Below are 17,733 nucleotides of genomic sequence, written 5' to 3'. Positions count from 1 at the left end.
GAGGTGATTCTCTGTAAAGTTGAAATCTGATCTTCCCTGAAAGCCTGATGCATGTGATGAATGTGGTTGGTAAAGTGTAAAGGCCTACCGTGGTGTGAATCATTGTTCACACCATTCCGGGAGGCAGGAATGGTGGAGCCCTGGCAACAAGATTCTTCCAACAGGGCCTTAACATGCAGATGGCTGTGACCCTTCACCTCCCAGATCGATCTGTCTTCAGCAAGGGGCAGCCAGTGATTTTACTCCTTATCAATAGGACGCAGGCCCCCTATCTTTGCCTAAGACCTGCAAAAACTGAATAAGCTTATTCACAATAGAAAAAATAAAGTAGATAACCAAGGATTACAGTGGATCAGGGACCTTTGTTGGTTTACCACTGTACCCTCAGCTCTCATATGGCAGATGCTTGGCAAATATATGTGGAAATATGGCCATGCAAGGAAAAAAGAAGAATGACCTGTGACCTCTGCCTTCAAGGATCTTAAGACCTGTGGTGGTTGTTCAGTCGCTAAGTCATACCTGACTCTGTGACCCCATGGATGGCATCACACCAGGCTTCCCTGTCCTTCACTATCTCCCAGAGTTTGTTCAAACTTAAGATTTGACCCAGGATTAGATATACATATAAAAAAGCAAAGATATTGTGTTGCAATCTTGATAATTGCCAAGTGAGTGTGAATAATGAGCACTATAGCTCGCAGGAACAGGGATATGCTTCTGGCCTGAGACAGGCAAAGAAAAGTCAATGAAGGGAGTTTGAGCTGTGTCCTTGAGCTGAGTGCAGAAGAGTCAATCAGGCAGAAATAAGGATATGGGTCCTTCAAGTAAGAAGGAAAAACATGAGAAAACCACCAGGGTGGTAGGACACAGGACCTACTGGGCCCTGAATGTGTCCTATTGGTGGGAGAGGGGGATCACGTGATGGAGGAGGAGAAGAAAAGAACAGAATAGATGCTGGTGACATATTGGACGCCTTACATCATGTCACCAAAAGTTGTGTGTGTTTACTGGAAAGAGCCCTGCATTAAACTCTATCAGACATTACAGTTTCCAAATATCTATTACATATATTTATTCAAGGCAGAAATTCCACCTGTACAGAGCATATAAGTGTATATCAGCTTATATAATGTTCAAATGCTTCTTCTCCCACTGGTAATTAGGCATTGTCTTGAGCCCCAGTGTCATGGTAATCTCTTCTAGCTCAGTCGGTAAAGAATCTGCCTACAGTGCAGGAGATCTGGGTTCAAATCCTGGGTCAAGAAGATCCTCTGGAGAAGAAAATGGAAACCCACTCCAGTATTCTTGCCTGGAGAATCCCATGGACAAAGGAGCCTGGCAGATTACAGTCTATAGGGTCGCAAGAGTCAGACAGGACGTAGTGACTAAAAAAAACAAAAGTCATACTCCATACTCCAGATTTCCTCCTGAAATACCAACTAAATGTCCACTAGACGTTTGGTCCTGGTCCAGTAAAGGCACTCCAGGACACTTGTGACCAACAGTTTCTCTGATAAGTGGATGTTTGTGCCATGTCACCCCTGAGAACACCCTATGAATCACACTATGAACCTACTCTGCTATAAAACAGAACACACATGTTCTGACTCCTGGTACACATCCTTGGACTTCATGCTCTTTCACAGAGTTTCTCAATGCAAGTCCAGGGAGTTTGGGACTTGACCCCATAGATTCTATGTCATTGATCAAAGTTCTAAAGCTTAATATCAACAAAGGCCTTTGTAAAGTTGGCTTGGGGTAAGGTGCTAAATGCCAACTGCCTATAGCTATGGTATGAGACAGACAGTAGGGCATAGCAGGTATGTGTGAGCAGAAGAGCAGTACCACTGTCTAGTTCATATCAAGAAATGTCCCACCCACCCCAGGACCTTTGCACTTGCTGTCTCCCCTTCATGAAATACCTCACCTCAGAAATGCTGTCTAGTAGAACTCTGTGTAATGGTGGAAGTGTTCTATATTTGCTTTGTAGCCACTAGTCATAGGTGACTCATGAGCACTGCAAATGTGGCTACTGTGCTTGAAAAACTGAATTTTAAATTTTATTTACTTTTAATTAATACAAATTCAGATAGCCACATATGGTTGTGGGCTACTATACTAGAAAGCAAAGTTCTAGAATTCCATGTTACCCTTCCTCTACTCCTTAAGTTTTTTTTTTAACTGAAATGTCTCCATTTCAGTGAGGTCATCTATGACCATGTGATTTGAAATTGTAGCCCTTCCCATCTGCCCCCTGCCTTGTCTGCTTTCTAGCCCTCCAGTGTTGCAATCCATCAGTCTATCTATGTTATTTATCCATTTTCCCTATTGTTCATTAAATCCCACAAGAGCCTAAATGCCTTTTTCCTTTTGTTCAGTATCTAAAACATATTAGTCAAAGAATCCAATTCTGGATCTCCTGATTTTGCAATGTTGAAAGTTCTTTTTTTTTAACATCACTGAATGTTTATTATATGCAAGGCACTTTGTCAATATATGTATTAACTCAGTCATCACAGTAGTTATTTTTCCCAGTCCTATTGAGATATAATCGACATACAACATTGTATAAATTTAAGGTATACAAGGGAAAGATTCAACATATGCATATATTACAAAAGGATTACCACAATAAATTAGTTAGCACATCCATCATCTCACAGAGTTATCTTGTTTGTATGTGTGTTGGAAACTTTTAGGATCTATTCTGTTAGCAACTTTCAAGTATACAATACAGTCTTGTTAACTACAGTCACCATGCTGTGTATTAAACCCCCCAGAACTTAGTCCTCTTGTAATTGGAAGTTTTTACTCTTTGACCACAGGCTTCCCAGGTATCTCAGTGGCAAAGGATCCATCTGAGAATGCAGAAGATGCAAGAGACTCGTGTTTGATCCCTGGGTCGTGAAGAGTCCCTGTAGAAGGAAATGACAACCCACTCCAGCACCCTTGCCTGGAGAATTCCTTGGGCCGAGGAACCCGGCAGTCTACAGTCCATGGGGTCGCAAGGAGCTGGGCACGACCAAGCACATATGCCATGTCTATGCCATAATTGATATCATGTGTCTTTTTTGGATTTATTTCAGTTAGCATAATGTCCTTAAGTTTCATCCATGTTGTTGCAAATGGTAGGATTTCTTTCTTTTTATGGCTAAACAATGTTGTATTGTGTTCCCTTTTCTCCACATCCTTGCCAGCACTTGTTATTTCTTGTCTTTTTAATAATATACATTCTGATAGATATCAGGTGATCTCATTGAGGTTTTGATTTGCATTTCCCTGATGATTAAAGTCATCGCAATAATTATGAGCATGCTAAGTCACTTCAGTCGTGTCTGACTCTCCACAACCCCATGGACTGTAGTCCACCAGGCCTCTCTGTCCATAGGATTCTCCAGGCAATAACAGCAGATTAGGTTGCCATACCCTCCCCCAGGGGATCTTCCCAACCCACATGTAGAACCCAGGTCTCTTATGTTTCCTGCATTGGAAACATAAGGTCTCTTATGCTCCCCACCACTAGCACCACCTGGGAAAAGGGTTGTGCACTAATTCCAGTTTACAGATGAGGAAGCTGAGATTTAGAGAGCTTAGTATCCTGTCCAAGTGTATGTAACAAGCATGTGGCAGAGAAAGAACCTAAACACATCTGGTTATAAAGTCCAAGATATAGTCCATTACTTAATGGCTTCACCATTGTTCGGGGCCCAGGAGGAGGGATGAAGTCTGTCTTTGAGGATATAAATTATCAAAGGCTTCAAGGAAAAGGAGGAAATAATTTGAACCAAACAAGTGAAGCAAACTGTTACCAGTTTCCTTGCTTCCTACTGAAACTATGGAATCCTGGGTTTGAAAGGCATAGCAATTATCTCATGTCCTGTGCTCAGTTGCTCAGTGGTGTCTGACTCTTTGTGGCCCCGTGGACTGGAGCCTGCTGGGATCCACTATCTATGGAAGTATCCAGGCAAGACTACTGGAGTGGGTTACCATCACCCACACAAGGGGATCTTCCTGACCCAGGGATGGAACCTGAGTCTCTTATATCTCTGGCATTGGCAAGCGGGTTCTTTAGCACTAACGGCACCTAGGCATTCATCTAGTCTAGTCCAATCCTTTATTTATTTATTTATTTTCTGAAGGAAATAAAGCTCAGAGTGGCAGTGACATTCAGTTAATGCTAGCAAAGAATAAAGGCAAATTGGAAATAGCTGACCTTAAACAGAGAGATTCAATAACCCTCCACAGACCACCCCCCCAGAAGTGAGTGGTAGAGCCAGTATCTGAATCAAGACAGGGTGACCGCAGAACCTGTTCTCTTAACCACTGTGCTATATGGGGTTCTGATTCCTAGCCCTGTTCCCCACCTACTGCCTCAGCCTGCCTCCCCACAATATACTGAAAAGTCAGCACATTCAGAGAGATTAGAGTGGTCACTGTCAGCTGGAGGTGGAGAGGTAGAGAGGGAGAGTGGCATGCTTGCCATTTCCAATAAGCCCAGATCCAAATGCAGACAAGTTGGGCAGATGGCTGAGAATCGCTGATCAAAGTCGACTTTGAGCAGAAATAAAGCAACATTGGGAAACCACCTAACTTAAACCAACAAATGGGACTTATCACGAACTTGGTGGCTTAAAACAAAAGAAATTCATCATCTCTTAGTTATGGAGACCATAATTCCACACTGTAAGTTTAAAACTTCCATCTTACAAGACCCACTTGGATTATCCTGATAATCTCCTTATTATGAGATACTTAATTTAGTCACATGTGTTTAGTCGTGTCTGACCCTGCAACTCCACGGACTGTCGCCCACCAGGCTCCTCTCCCATGGAATTTCCCAGGCAAGAATACTAAAGTGGGTTGTCATTCCTTCTTCAGGGGATCTTCCTGACCCAGAGATCGAACCTACATCTCCTGTGTCTCTGGAATTTCAGGCAGATTCTTAAGCCACTGAGCTCCTGGAGAAGCCCAATTTAGTCATCTTACTATATAAAATAGTATTCACTACTTTTCCAAATAAAGTAATACTTACAAGTTCCAGAGATTTGAGTTTGATCTCTTTGGGTGGGCATTATTCGGCCTACTCATTTTCAAGCCCTAGAACTAGAGAAACCTATATACAGGTCAGGAAGCAACAGTTAAAACTGGACATGGAAAAACAGACTGTTTCCAAATAGGAAAAGGAGTACATCAAGGCTGTATACTGTCACCCTGCTTATTTAACTTATATGCAGAGTACATCATGAGAAACGCTGGGCTGGAAGAAGCACAAGCTGAAACCAAAATTGCCAGGAGAAATATCAATAACCTCAGATATGCAGATGACACCACCCTTATGGCAGAAAGTGAAGAGGAACTAAAAGGCCTCTTGATGAAAGTGAAAGAGGAGACTGAAAAAGTTGGCTTAAAGCTCAACATTCAGGAAACGAAGATCATGGCATCTGGTCTCATCATTTCATGGCAGATAGATGGGGAAAAAGTGGCAACAGTGTCAGAGTTAATTTTTTGGGGCTCCAAAATCACTGCAGATGGTGATTGCAGCCATGAAATTAAAAGATGCTTACTCCTTGAAAGAAAAGTTATGACCACCCTAGATAGCATATTGAAAAGCAGAGTTATTACTTTGCCAACAAAGGTCTGTCTAGTCAAGGCTATGGTTTTTCCAGTAGTCATATATGGATGTGAGAGTTGGATGGTGAAGAAAGCTGAGCGCCGAAGAATTGATGCTTTTGAACTGTGGTGTTGGAGAAGACTCTTGAGAGTCCCTTGGACTGCAAGGAGATCCAACCAGTTCATCCTAAAGGAGATCAGTCCTGGGTGTTCATTGGAAGGACTGATGCTGAAGCTTAAACTCCAATACACTGGCCACCTCATGCAAAAAGTTGACTCATTGGAAAAGACCCTGATGCTGAGAGGGATTGGGGGCAGGAGGAAAAGGGGACGACAGAGGATGAGATGGCTGGATGGCATCACTGACTAGATGAATGTGAATTTGAGCGAACTCCGGGAGTTGGTGATGGACAGGGAGGCCTGGCGTGCTGTGATTCATTGGGTCACAAAGAGTCAGACATGACTGTGTGACTGAACTGACTGACTGAACAGAGAACTAGAGAAAGATAGATTTAAAAATAAAAAACCCTCTATAATGACTCACTAAAAATATCACCACTATCAAGAAGAATTCCTCTCTTAAACTCTGTTCAATCTGGCTTTTTTCCTCACCATCCTCTGAAAATACCCTTATTTAGGCTACCAGATCCAGCAATGATGTCTCAGTTCTTTATGTTATTGCAGTAGCACTTGACACAGTCGAACAATTCCTCCTGGAAACTATACTCCTTCATTTCCTCCTGCTCTACAGGCTACTTCTTTTCAGTCTTCTCTCCTGTATCATCAGCTTCATACACCTCCTGAGCATCAGAGTGCCCGAGGCTCAATCCTTGAACCTCTCTCTGTCTGTATCTATTCTTATTCCCTGAATGATATAATCCAGTCCTCCAGCTTTAAAGCCTCTGATGCACTGATAATTCCCAAGCTTAAATCTCCAGTGTAGTCTCCCCTCTAAACATCCAACGTTAGAATAGAATAGCTACTTGAATGTCTAACAGGGATCTCAATCCTATCACACCCCAAACTGAACTCTATTCTGCTCCCCTCCCCAAACCAGCTGTTCCCCCAAATTTTCCAAATCCCAGTAGAATATACTACCCATTCACTCAGTCTAAGAAACTCAGGGTCATCCTTTACCTCTCTTTTCTCATATCCTACAGCCGATCTACCAGCAAATGTTCTTGTTTCTACAGTTTAAAATATTCTGACTCTTATTACTTCTGTCCACCTTGACCACCATTCATCTCATCTAAGCCACCGTTACTTCTTGCCTGGACTGTTACAATTGGTCTCCCTGCTTCTCTCTTCCTCTACTCCTTAAGTTTTTTAACTGAAATGTCTCCATTTCAGTGAGGTCATCTATGACCATGTGATTTAAAATTGTACCCCTTCCCATCTGCCCCCTGCCCTGTCTGCTTTCTGGCTCTCCAGTGTTGCAATCCATCAGTCTATCTATGTTATTTACCCATATTCCCTATTATTCAATAAATCCCACAAGAGCCTGAGTGCCTTTTCCCTTTTGTTCAGTACCTAGAACCTATTAGTCAAAGAATCCAATTTTTCTACATTTGAGGACCTAGTTTTTCAAAAGGAGCTTAATCTGGATCTCTTGATTTTGCAATGTTGAAAGTTAAAAAAAAAAAAGCAAATCCTATATATGCTAAGTTTGCACAGGTCACGTAAAACCACTGGGGATATTGGATCTGATTTTTACTTAGAACGACATCATTCAAACTAAAGTTTATGTAAACTCCAATGTTAAGAAAGTTTCATTGGCTATTAGAAGTGAAGGAAAGTGGGATACCAGGAAGGTAACTCTGGCATTTACCTAACTACAAAAGGATGCGAGTTTGAATGAGTGGGGTCGGTGGAAACAGGGAGGTGTCAGATGTTAAACATTATAAAAGAAAGCTCCTTAGGCCTTGGACATGTGTTAGGAGGAGTAGAAACATACTTCACATGGTGATGCAGGTTGTATTTTACCAAGATGACCAACACAGTATCTCCTAACCTCAATATCTTCTACAATACAATCTTGCTACTCTCCCATGAAGAGAACAGGGTTTCTTTCTCCATCTCCTTAAACTTGGGCTAGCCCTGGGGCCACTTTGGCCAACAGAATCCAGCAGACCCAACAATGCCAGTTCTGTAAGTTGCCCTTCATTGACCTGGTAACTTTCACTTCCTACTCTCTTCCTACTCTTCCCACTCAGAGACCAGCTTCTTGTGAGAAGCCCAGTCTATACAGAGGTGCTCTGGCAACTGAGCTCCCATCCAACAACCAGCATATCTCCAGCCGTTTGGAAGTCGTTTGGAAACTCTCATCCAGTCAAGCCTTCCCATGACCCCTGCACTTTCCCATGTCAGACCGTAACCACAGTGAGAATCCAAAGCAAGAACTACACAGCTGAGCCCAATCAACCCACCAAACTATGAGAGTTAGCAACAAATTTTTTTAAGTGACTCAGTTTAGAGATATTTGTTGCATACAGATTCAGGTTCAATCCCTGGGGCAGGAAGATCCCCTGGAGGAGGGCATGAAAACCCATTCCAGTATTCTTGCCTGGAAAATCCCAAGAACAGAGAAACCTGACAGGCTACAGTCGATAGGATAGCAAAGAGTTGGACACAAGTGATTTAGCATACATGCACATTACATATTAATAAATGGCCAAAACACATGGTTCAGAAAACTGAAAATTATACTCCTTTATGAATTAAAAAGGAAAAAAAAATGTATAATTCTATTTGCATGTGTGTGAAGAAACGTGAAGTTTCCTGCAAGTGATCAGAATTAGCTACATGAGGAAAGGAAACAAGGGGGATTTTTATTCAAGCAAAACTTTTGTTTAACATGAAAACATACTACCTATTAAAAAAGTTGTTTTTAAAAATGGCTCTGGATCTAGAAAAGTTAGGAGGTGGGGGGAGCTAATTTGAGAGTTTTGTTTACACAGCAGCTAAACTCACTAAACTAGAAACTCCCCCCACACCCCACCCAGTGAAAATCTGACCAGCAAGACCAAAGGATGGGGGAGCCCAAGAGAAAGGACAGGAGTGATGATGATGCTTGTGTCCAAATATCTGATTGTAAAGGATGGAACTAGGCTGGAGTGCTCAGAGGACAGAGAGGAGCAGAGACAGTCCACCCCTTGCTACACTGGGCCCTTGGAGCACACACAGGGTGTGACTTTCCAGTCCTTGTTGTATGGAATTTGAAGCAATGATTCACTTTGCTTTTCCTCCTTTAATTTTTGTTGTCCATATAATTATCCAGAATGCCAAGGAAGGCACAGCTAGGCTTTCCCTTGTATTTTCCCCCTCCCTGTGTAACTACTTATCTCCCCATAAATGTATACCATGTGTATTATAGAGTCTCCTAACCCCACAACTACCAGGACTCTGATGAATCCTCCTTGGTGCCCATTCCTTCCCAACATCCCTTGTTTTAATTTTTCCATTTAAGATGTGTTGCATTTTTATCAGCTATTCTAAATAGAAAATCTAAATACAGTTTTGTTTCTCTATTCAAGCCTGCTAATGCTTTACTATATAATGAGCAAGATGCATTGAATGGTACCTTCCCAAGGACTGTGGCTGAAGTGGGAGATCAGAGGCAGAGCTTGCACTTGAAACACAGTACTGCCCACTCTGCCTCTGCTAAGAACGCCACACAAAAGTGTTTGCTTGATATTAATTTTATTTTTATGTTTGCTTATCGAATGAATACACAATTGAGATCAAAGTCACAAAATAATGAAATGTTTCACCTTAAAAATGTTAAGCCTTACTTGTTTTATTTTAGTTTTCAAGAATCACATATAGGACTATCTGCCATCAGAGGGTTCATGACACACCTGTGTGATGCAGTGCTGTTATTTGTGTAGTATATCACACGCTATGCATCATGCAAATATTCCCCTCATGGATGACACATGTTTTCCTTACACTATTTGCATTGGTGACTCCAACCAGAGACTGGCTGAAAAGGATGGGTGCCCTTCCTTGTAAGTTTGTCTTCTATTCTTTACACTCATAATCTTGGAACAAAATCTGTCTGTTCATGACTTTTCATATGGCATTGACTGTTATCATGCTGGAAATTTCGTGTTTTTTTTTTAAGTCAGGTGTGCATGCTTACAAGGCCCCTAAGTATTTAGGACACTGGTTAAAAAAATTCTTTATGGTCAAGTGCCCAAGAAGACGCCAGGAGAAGGGAATAGGAGACATAAATTGACAAACAGACAGCAAGGAAGCCGAGCCAGCCTTGTCCCATCTCCCCACTCTGCTTATGTAAATCTACTTGTCCTTGCAGATTCAAGTGGGCACCCTTGTCTTGTTCCTGATTTTAGGGGAAATGCTTTCAATTTTTCACCATTGAGGATAATGTTTGCTGTGGGTTTGTCATAGATAGCTTTATTATGTTGAGGTATGTTCCTTCTATTCTTGCTTTCTGGAGAGTTTTTATCATAAACGGATGTTGAATTTTGTCAAAGGCTTTCTCTGCATCTATTGAGATAATCATATGACTTTTATTTTTCAATTTGTTAATGTGGTGTATTACATTGACTGATTTGCGGATATTGAAGAATCCTTGCATCCCTGGGATAAAGCGCACTTGGTCATGGTGTATGATCTTTTTAATGTGTTGTTGGATTCTGATTGCTAGAATTTTGTTAAGGATTTTTGCATCTATGTTCATCAGTGATATCGGCTTGTAGTTTTATTTTTTTGTGGCATCTTTGTCAGGTTTTGGTATTAAGGTGATGGTGGCCTCATAGAACAAGTTTGGAAGTTTACCTTCCTCTGCAATTTTCTGGAAGAGTTTGAGTAGGATAGATGTTAGCTCTTCTCTAAAGTTTTGGTAGAATTCAGCTGTGAAGCCATCTGGACCTGGGCTTTTGTTTGCTGGAAGATTTCTGATTACAGTTTCAATGTCCATGCTTGTGATGGGTCTGTTAAGATTTCCTATTTCTTCCTGGTTCAGTTTTGGAAAGTTGTACTTTTCTAAGAATTTGTCCATTTCTTCCACGTTGTCCATTTTATTGGCATATAATTGCTGATAGTAGTCTCTTATGATCCTTTGTATTTCTATGGTCTGTTGTGATCTCTCCATGTTCATTTCTAATTTTATTGATTAGATTTTCTCCCTTTGTTTCTTGATGAATCTGGCTAATGGTTTGTCAATTTTATTTATCCTTTCAAAGAACTAGCTTTTGGCTTTGTTGATTTTTCCTATGGTCCCTTTTGTTTCTTTTGCATTTATTTCTGCCCTAATTTTTAAGATTTCTTTCCTTCTACTAACCCCGGGGTTCTCCATTTCTTCCTTTTCTAGTTGCTTTAGGTGTAGAGTTAGGTTATTTATTTGACTTTTTTCTTGTTTCTTGAGGTATGGCTGTATTGCTATGAACCTTCCTCTTAGCACTGCTTTTACAGTGTCCCACAGATTTTGGGTTGTTGTGTTTTCATTTTCATTCATTTCTATGCATATTTTGATTTCTTTTTTGATTTCCTCTGTGATTTGTTGGTTATTCAGCAGCGTGTTGTTCAGCCTCCATAGGTTGGAATTTTTAATAATTTTTCTCTTTTAATTGATATCTAATCTTACTGCATTGTGGTCAGAAAAGATGCTTGGAATGATTTCAATTTTTTTTTGAAATTACCAAGGCTAGATTTATGGCCCAGGATGTGATCTATCCTGGAGAAGGTTCCGTGTGCACTTGAGAAAAAGGTGAAATTCATTGTTTGGGGGTGAAATGTCCTATAGACATCAATTAGGTCTAACTGGTCTATTGTATCATTTAAAGTTTGTGTTTCTTTGTAAATTTTCTGTTTAGTTGATCTATCCATAGGTGTGGGTGGGGTATTAAAGTCTCCCACTATTATTGTGTTATTGTTGATTTCCCCTTTCATACTTGTTAGCATTTGTCTTACATATTGCAGTGGTCCTATGTTGGGTGCATATATATTTATAATTGTTATATCTTCTTGGATTGATCCTTTGATCATGATGTAGTGTCCTTCTTTGTCTCTTTTCACAGCCTTTGTTTTAAAGTCTATTTTAGCTGATATGAGTATTGCTACTCCTGCTTTCTTTTAGTCTCTATTTGCGTGGAATAACTTTTCCCATCCCTTCACTTTCAGTCTGTATGTGTCCCTTTTTTCGAGGTGGGTCTCTGTAGACAACATATATAGGGGTCTTGTTTTTGTAGCCATTCAGCCAGTCTTTGTCTTTTGGTTGGGGCATTCAACCCATTTACATTTAAGGTAATTATTGATAAGTATGATCCCTTTGCCATTTGCTTTATTGTTTTGGGTTCGAGTTTATGCACCCTTTCTGTGTTCCCTGTCTAGAGAAGATCCTTTAACATTTGTTGGAGAGCTGGTTTGGTAGCGCTGAATTCTCTCAGCTTTTGCTTGTCTGTAAAGCTTTTGATTTCTCCTTCATATTTGAATGAGATCCTTGCTGGGTACAGTAATCTGGGCTGTAAGTTATTTTCTTTCATCACTTTAAGTATGTCCTACCATTCCCTCCTGGCCTGAAGAGTTTCTGTTGAAAGATCAGCTGTTATCCTTATGGGAATCCCCTGTGTGTTATTTGTTGTTTTTCCCTTGCTGCTTTTAATGTTTGTTCTTTGTGTTTGATCTTTGTTAATTTGATTAATATGTGTCTTGGGGTGTTTCTCTGTGGCTTTATCCTATTTGGGACTCTCTGGGCTTCTTGGACTTGGGTGATTATTTCCTTCCCCATTTTAGGGAAGTTCTCAACTATTATCTCCTCAAGTATTTTCTCATGGTCTTTCTTTTTGTCTTCTTCTGGGACTCCTATAATTCGAATGTTGGAGCGTTTCATATTGTCCTGGAGGTCTCTGAGATTGTCCTCATTTCTTTTAATTCTTTTTTTTCTTTTTTCCTCTCTGATTCATATATTTCTACCATTCTATCTTCTATTTCACTAGTCCTATCTTCTGCCTCCGTTATTCTACTATTTGTTCCCTCCAGAGTGTTTCTGATCTCATTTATTGCGTTATTCATTATATATTGACTCTTTTTTATTTTTTCTATGTCCTTGTTAAACCTTTCTTGCATCTTCTCAATCCTTGTCTCCAGGCTATTTATCTGTAATTCCATTTTGATTTCAAGATTTTTTGGATCATTTTCACCATCAATATTCAGAATTCTTTCTCAGGTAGATTCCCTATCTCTTCCTCTTTTGTTTGGTTTGGTGGGCATTTCTCCTGTTCCTTTACTTGCTGAATATTCCTCTGTCTCTTCATCTTGGTTATATTGCTGCGTTTGGGGTGGCCTTTCTATATTCTGGGAATTTGTGGAGTTCTCTTTATTATGGAGTTTCCTCACTGTGGGTGGGGTTGTATCAGTGGCTTGTCAAGGTTTCTTGGTTAGGGAGGCTTGTGCTGGAGTTCTGGTGGGTGGAGCTGGATTTCTTCTCTCTGCAGTGCAATGGAGTGACCAGTAATGGGTTATGAGACATCAATGGTTTGGAGTAACTTTGAGCTGCCTGTATATTGAAGCTCAGGGGTGTGTTCCTGTGTCGCTGGAGAATTTGCCTGGTATGTCTTGCTCTGGAACTTGTTGGCCCTTGGGTGGTGCTTGGTTTCAGTGTAGGTATGGAAGCGTTTGATGAGCTCCTATTGATTAATGTTCCCTGGATTCAGGAGTTCTCTGATGTTCTCAGGATTTGGACCTAAGCCTCCTGCTTCTGGTTTTCAGTTTTACTTTTACAGTAGCCTCAAGACTTCTCCATCTATACAGCACCGATGATTAAACATCTAGGTTAAAGATGAAAAGTTTCTTCACATTGAGGGACACCCAGAGAGGTTCACTGAGTTACATGGAGAAGAGAAGAGGGAGGGGTAGTTAGAGGTGACTGGAATGAGATGAGGTGGGATCAAAAGAGGAGAGAGCAAGCTAGCCAGTAATCACTTCCTTATGTGCACTCCACAGTCTGGACTGCTCAGAGGTATTCTCGGAATTATACAGGGAAGAGGAGAGGAGAGGGAGGAAGTAGACAGAGGTGGCCAGGAGGATAAAAGAGGGAAATGAACAGGAGAGAGACAGATCCAGCCAGTAACCAGTTCCTTAGGTGTTCTCCACCATCTGGAACACACAGAGATTCCCAGAGTTGGGTAGAGAAGAGTAGGGGGAGGGAAGAGACAGAGGCCACCTGGTGGAGAAAAAGGAGAGTCCAAAGGAGGAGAGAGTGGTCAAGGTAGCAATCTCGCTCTCAGGTAAAATTGGGTAGTGAAGTTTGGGTTTTTTAATGTACAAAATTGACAACAAAAACCAAAAAGCAAAGATTAGAAATCTAGCTTAGAGGTTGGATTTTCAAAAATACAATAGTAAAGAAAAGAAGAAGAAGAAGAAAAAAAAAAAGCCACAAGAATTATTTAAAAAAAAAAACAACCACCACCACACATAGCCTATATATGGTGTTTGCTTTAAAAAATAGGGTCTTTTTTTTTTTGAAAGCAATAATAGGTTATAGAAGTAAAAATTAAGGGAGAAATAGAGGACTTAAAAATTTAAAAAAGTTAGAAAACAAGAAGAAGAAGAAAAAACAACCACACAACATCAATTAAAAAAAAAGAAAAAAATGATCTTAAAAATAGTAAAGATATATCTGGCCCTTTCTCTGGTGTTGTGGGCAGTGTGGGGTCACTTCCAAGGTGGTTCCCTCTGTTTAACTTCTTCTGTTTGCTGGTCTCTTCAGTGTCTGATTTCCGTCCTGATACGGGGGGTGCGGTGGTAGACACTCTTTGTGTTTTTTTGTTGTTGTTGTTGTTTTTAGGCTCACTTGTTCAGTCTCGCTGCGGGGAGGGAGGGAGGGATGCTGCAAACAAATAACACTGTCATGTGTATGCAGTGTCTCAGCCCCACTGGGCCTGCCCCTGCTCGCGGTGCACAAACCACTCAGGCTCTACGTTGCTCCGCTGGGAACCGTCTGAGGCCAGCCCTAGGCTGCACGCACCTCCCCGGTCTAAGCCGCTCAGGTTCGGCACTCAGGTAGCCCTCAGAGGCGCAGATTCGGTTGGGACTGCGTTTTGTGCCCTTCCCAGGTCCGAATAGCTCAGGTGTTTGGCTAGCGCCGTCGCTGCGACTTAAGCCTTTCCTGTCTCTGTTGCTCAGTGTTCTGGGTGTACCACTGGCCCCCTTGTGAGGTAGATGGTGACTGTCCAGAATCCCCAGAAGTCTTAGCAAAGAAGCCTATTGCAGTTTGGTAGGTAAAGTCTCTCTGGGGCTGCGATTGCCCCCTTCCAGCCCTTATGGCTCTGGCTGCCTGTCTCCGGCGGGGGATGATCTGCAGCCGGCTATTTCCGTTCCATCCTTTGTTCTGTGCGCGGTCCTGGCAGTGTCTTATGTTCAAGCTTTTCACGTGGTAGCTATCCCACAGTCTGGTTTGCTAGCCCAAGTTAGTTCATTCTGGTTACGTGCGGGGAGTTTCTGCCCGATTCTTAAAAAGCACTGCAGCCCATGCCTCCCACGCCTCCCTGCCCTGCCCTGACTTGCTAGTGGTGGATGCAGGCGTCTGCACTGCTTTTCCACTGGGGGAGTTACTGTTGGGCTTGTAATCTGTTGGTTTTAATTATTTATTTATTTTTCCTTCCTGTTATGTTGCGCTCTGTGCTTCCAAGGCTCGCCACAGACACAGCAGGGAGAGTGTTTCCTGGTGTTTGGAAACCTCTCTTCTCAAGATTCCCTTTCCAGGACGGGATTCCCTTCCCAGGATGGAGCTCCCTCCCCACCTCCTTTGTCTCTTTTTTCGTCTTTTCTATTTTTTCCTACCTGTTTTTGAAGACAATGATCTGCTTTTCTGGGTGCCTGATGTCCTCTGCCAGCATTCAAAAGTTGTTTCATGGAGTTTGCTCAGCGATGAAATGTTCTTTTGAGGAATTTGTGAGGGAGAAAGTGGTCTCCCCTTCCTATTCCTCTGCCATCTTAGGACCACCCCCCTTTTCCAGCATTTATTCTTCACAGGTTTTATTGATGATGGCCATTCTGACCAGTGTAAGGAGATACTTCATTGGAGTGTTGATTTGTATTAGTCTAATAAGTAGGACCATATGTTGAGCTTCTTTTCATGTGCCTGTCGGACATCTGTGTCATCTTTGAAGAAAGAGTCTTCTTTGGAGAAGGGGTTTTGTGTCAGGGTCACACAGGCTGGGTGGCTCAAACTACAAACCGCATTGGTGCAGGAGGCCAGCAACTGAGGTCAAGGTGTCGACTGACGTTGGTTCTCATGACGGATGTGGAGAGTCTGTCCCATATCTTCCCCCTCACTTCTGGGGCTTTGCTGGCCATGGTGGGCGTGTCTGGGTTTGGAGAGCTCCACCTTCCTCTTCACCCGGAGTTCCCCTCTGTGTTTATCTGTCTCTAAATGTGTCCTTTGTATGGAGACAGCCATCCTGTTAGAGGAGGTTCCATCCTAATGAGCTCACTTGACCACCGTCAGGTCTGAGAAGACCTTTCCTTTGTCTGTAAGGTCCGGTGAGGTACAGGGGATTGAGACTCCGGCACCTGACTCTGAAGGGACGTGATGTGACTCCTCACACCTTACAAAGGCTCTGAGGTAGGAACACACTGGAATGCTCTAAGGATGGAAGGATGGCCTTCTTAGCTACCGGGGGTGAATCCAGCACTGAAGAGAGCAGGCCACTAGGGTAGGAGCCAGATCAGGTGGGGCCTTGTGGGCCTGTGAGAACTGTGGCTTTGCTGTGTTTGGGGAAGGAAAGGCCCGGAAGGCCCTGAGCTGGGTGCCTCTGGGACTTTGTCCCCATCCTCACAGACACATGGAAACAGAGGCTCCCCGCAAGGTGCTGAGATGCCGCTGAGGTTCAGGACCACAGCTCTGCTCCTCTGCCTCCACCCTCTTCCAGTAAACAAGGAACCCCAACCAGGTACAAGGAAAGAAGTGAGAATGGAGGTGCATGTGGTCATGTCCCCTACAGTCATGGGCTATCTCTCTATCCCCCGGCTCCTCCGCAGCAGTTGAACGAGGTGACAGTAACCTAGCGGGTTTTTTGAGGTTTGAATTCTGTGATCCTTGCGTGGTGCCATCCCAGGCCTGGCAAGGACATGTCCGTCCCAGTTGTTTCTGCTCTCTGTCCTTCCTCTAGGCTCTGGGCAGGGGCCGGTGCATCTGCTGACAGTGGAGGGCATGGTGTGGGAAGGGCTGGGAGGAAGGTGACTCCCAAAGGTGAAGACACCTGGGGAAGACACCTGGCAGGGTGTCTGAGGTCCAGGGCAGCCCCGGGGTCAAGGCCAGATTGGTTAGCACAGATGTGTGCTCAGCATCCCTGGGCTAAGATGGAGGATCTGCAGAGCATGGGCAGTGATGGGGCCAGGGAGCTGAGGGTTGGGGTGGGGCCCAGGGCTAGGGGAAACCAAGCCCAGGACTGTGCCTGTCTGTGCGGGGAGAGGACCAGAGCCCAGCCCCTGGGCTGTGAAGCCAGAGGAGCCGCCCTCCCTCCTGACTGCTCCCAGGGTTTTGACTCCCTCTGTCTTCAGACTCACCTCATGCCTCTCTCCTGCTGTCCCGCCTTCCTTCCTGACCTCCCCCACAGACTACATGTGATGGGCGGGTCCTCTGGCTCGCCAACCCCTGTCTACAGACAGTGTGGAGATGGATGGAAGGAGCCAGCCCTCTGCGACCCTCCCCTCTGTGTCAGGAGGCTTGGAGGATGCTCAGACACATGGGGTGATGTCCGGCCCAGGGCTGTGAGCTTGGAGGCCGCTGTGTCAGGCTCCTGGCCTTTGTGGATCTGTGTTTCCACAGCCACATGAGACCCTGGGAGCCCTTGGAGATGAAGTTCGGCTGTCTGTCCTCCTGAAAGCCTTATCCAGGTTTCTTCTTAAACGACGTCAAGAACCTGGAAACGCGGTGGCAGCCCGTGCTATGCGGACCTGGCACCGTACCCTGGCCATCCACATCGGGCACCGGACTGGGAGGATGCGGCCTGATGGGAGGTGCCGGAGCAGAGAGCTCCAGTGGATGAGCCCCACCCAGATCCAGGTCTGCATGTGGCACTTGTCTCTGTGCATGTACCTGCGTGCATGTGTGTGCCCGGCAGAGAACATGAGAGTCACCACAGCACCCAGCCTGGG

Source organism: Capra hircus, unplaced genomic scaffold (genome assembly GCF_001704415.2).
Source record: "Capra hircus breed San Clemente unplaced genomic scaffold, ASM170441v1, whole genome shotgun sequence".
Classification (NCBI taxonomy): Eukaryota; Metazoa; Chordata; class Mammalia; order Artiodactyla; family Bovidae; genus Capra; species Capra hircus.
The sequence above is the reverse complement of the archived record's forward strand: the minus strand, read 5'-3'. Positions refer to the sequence as shown.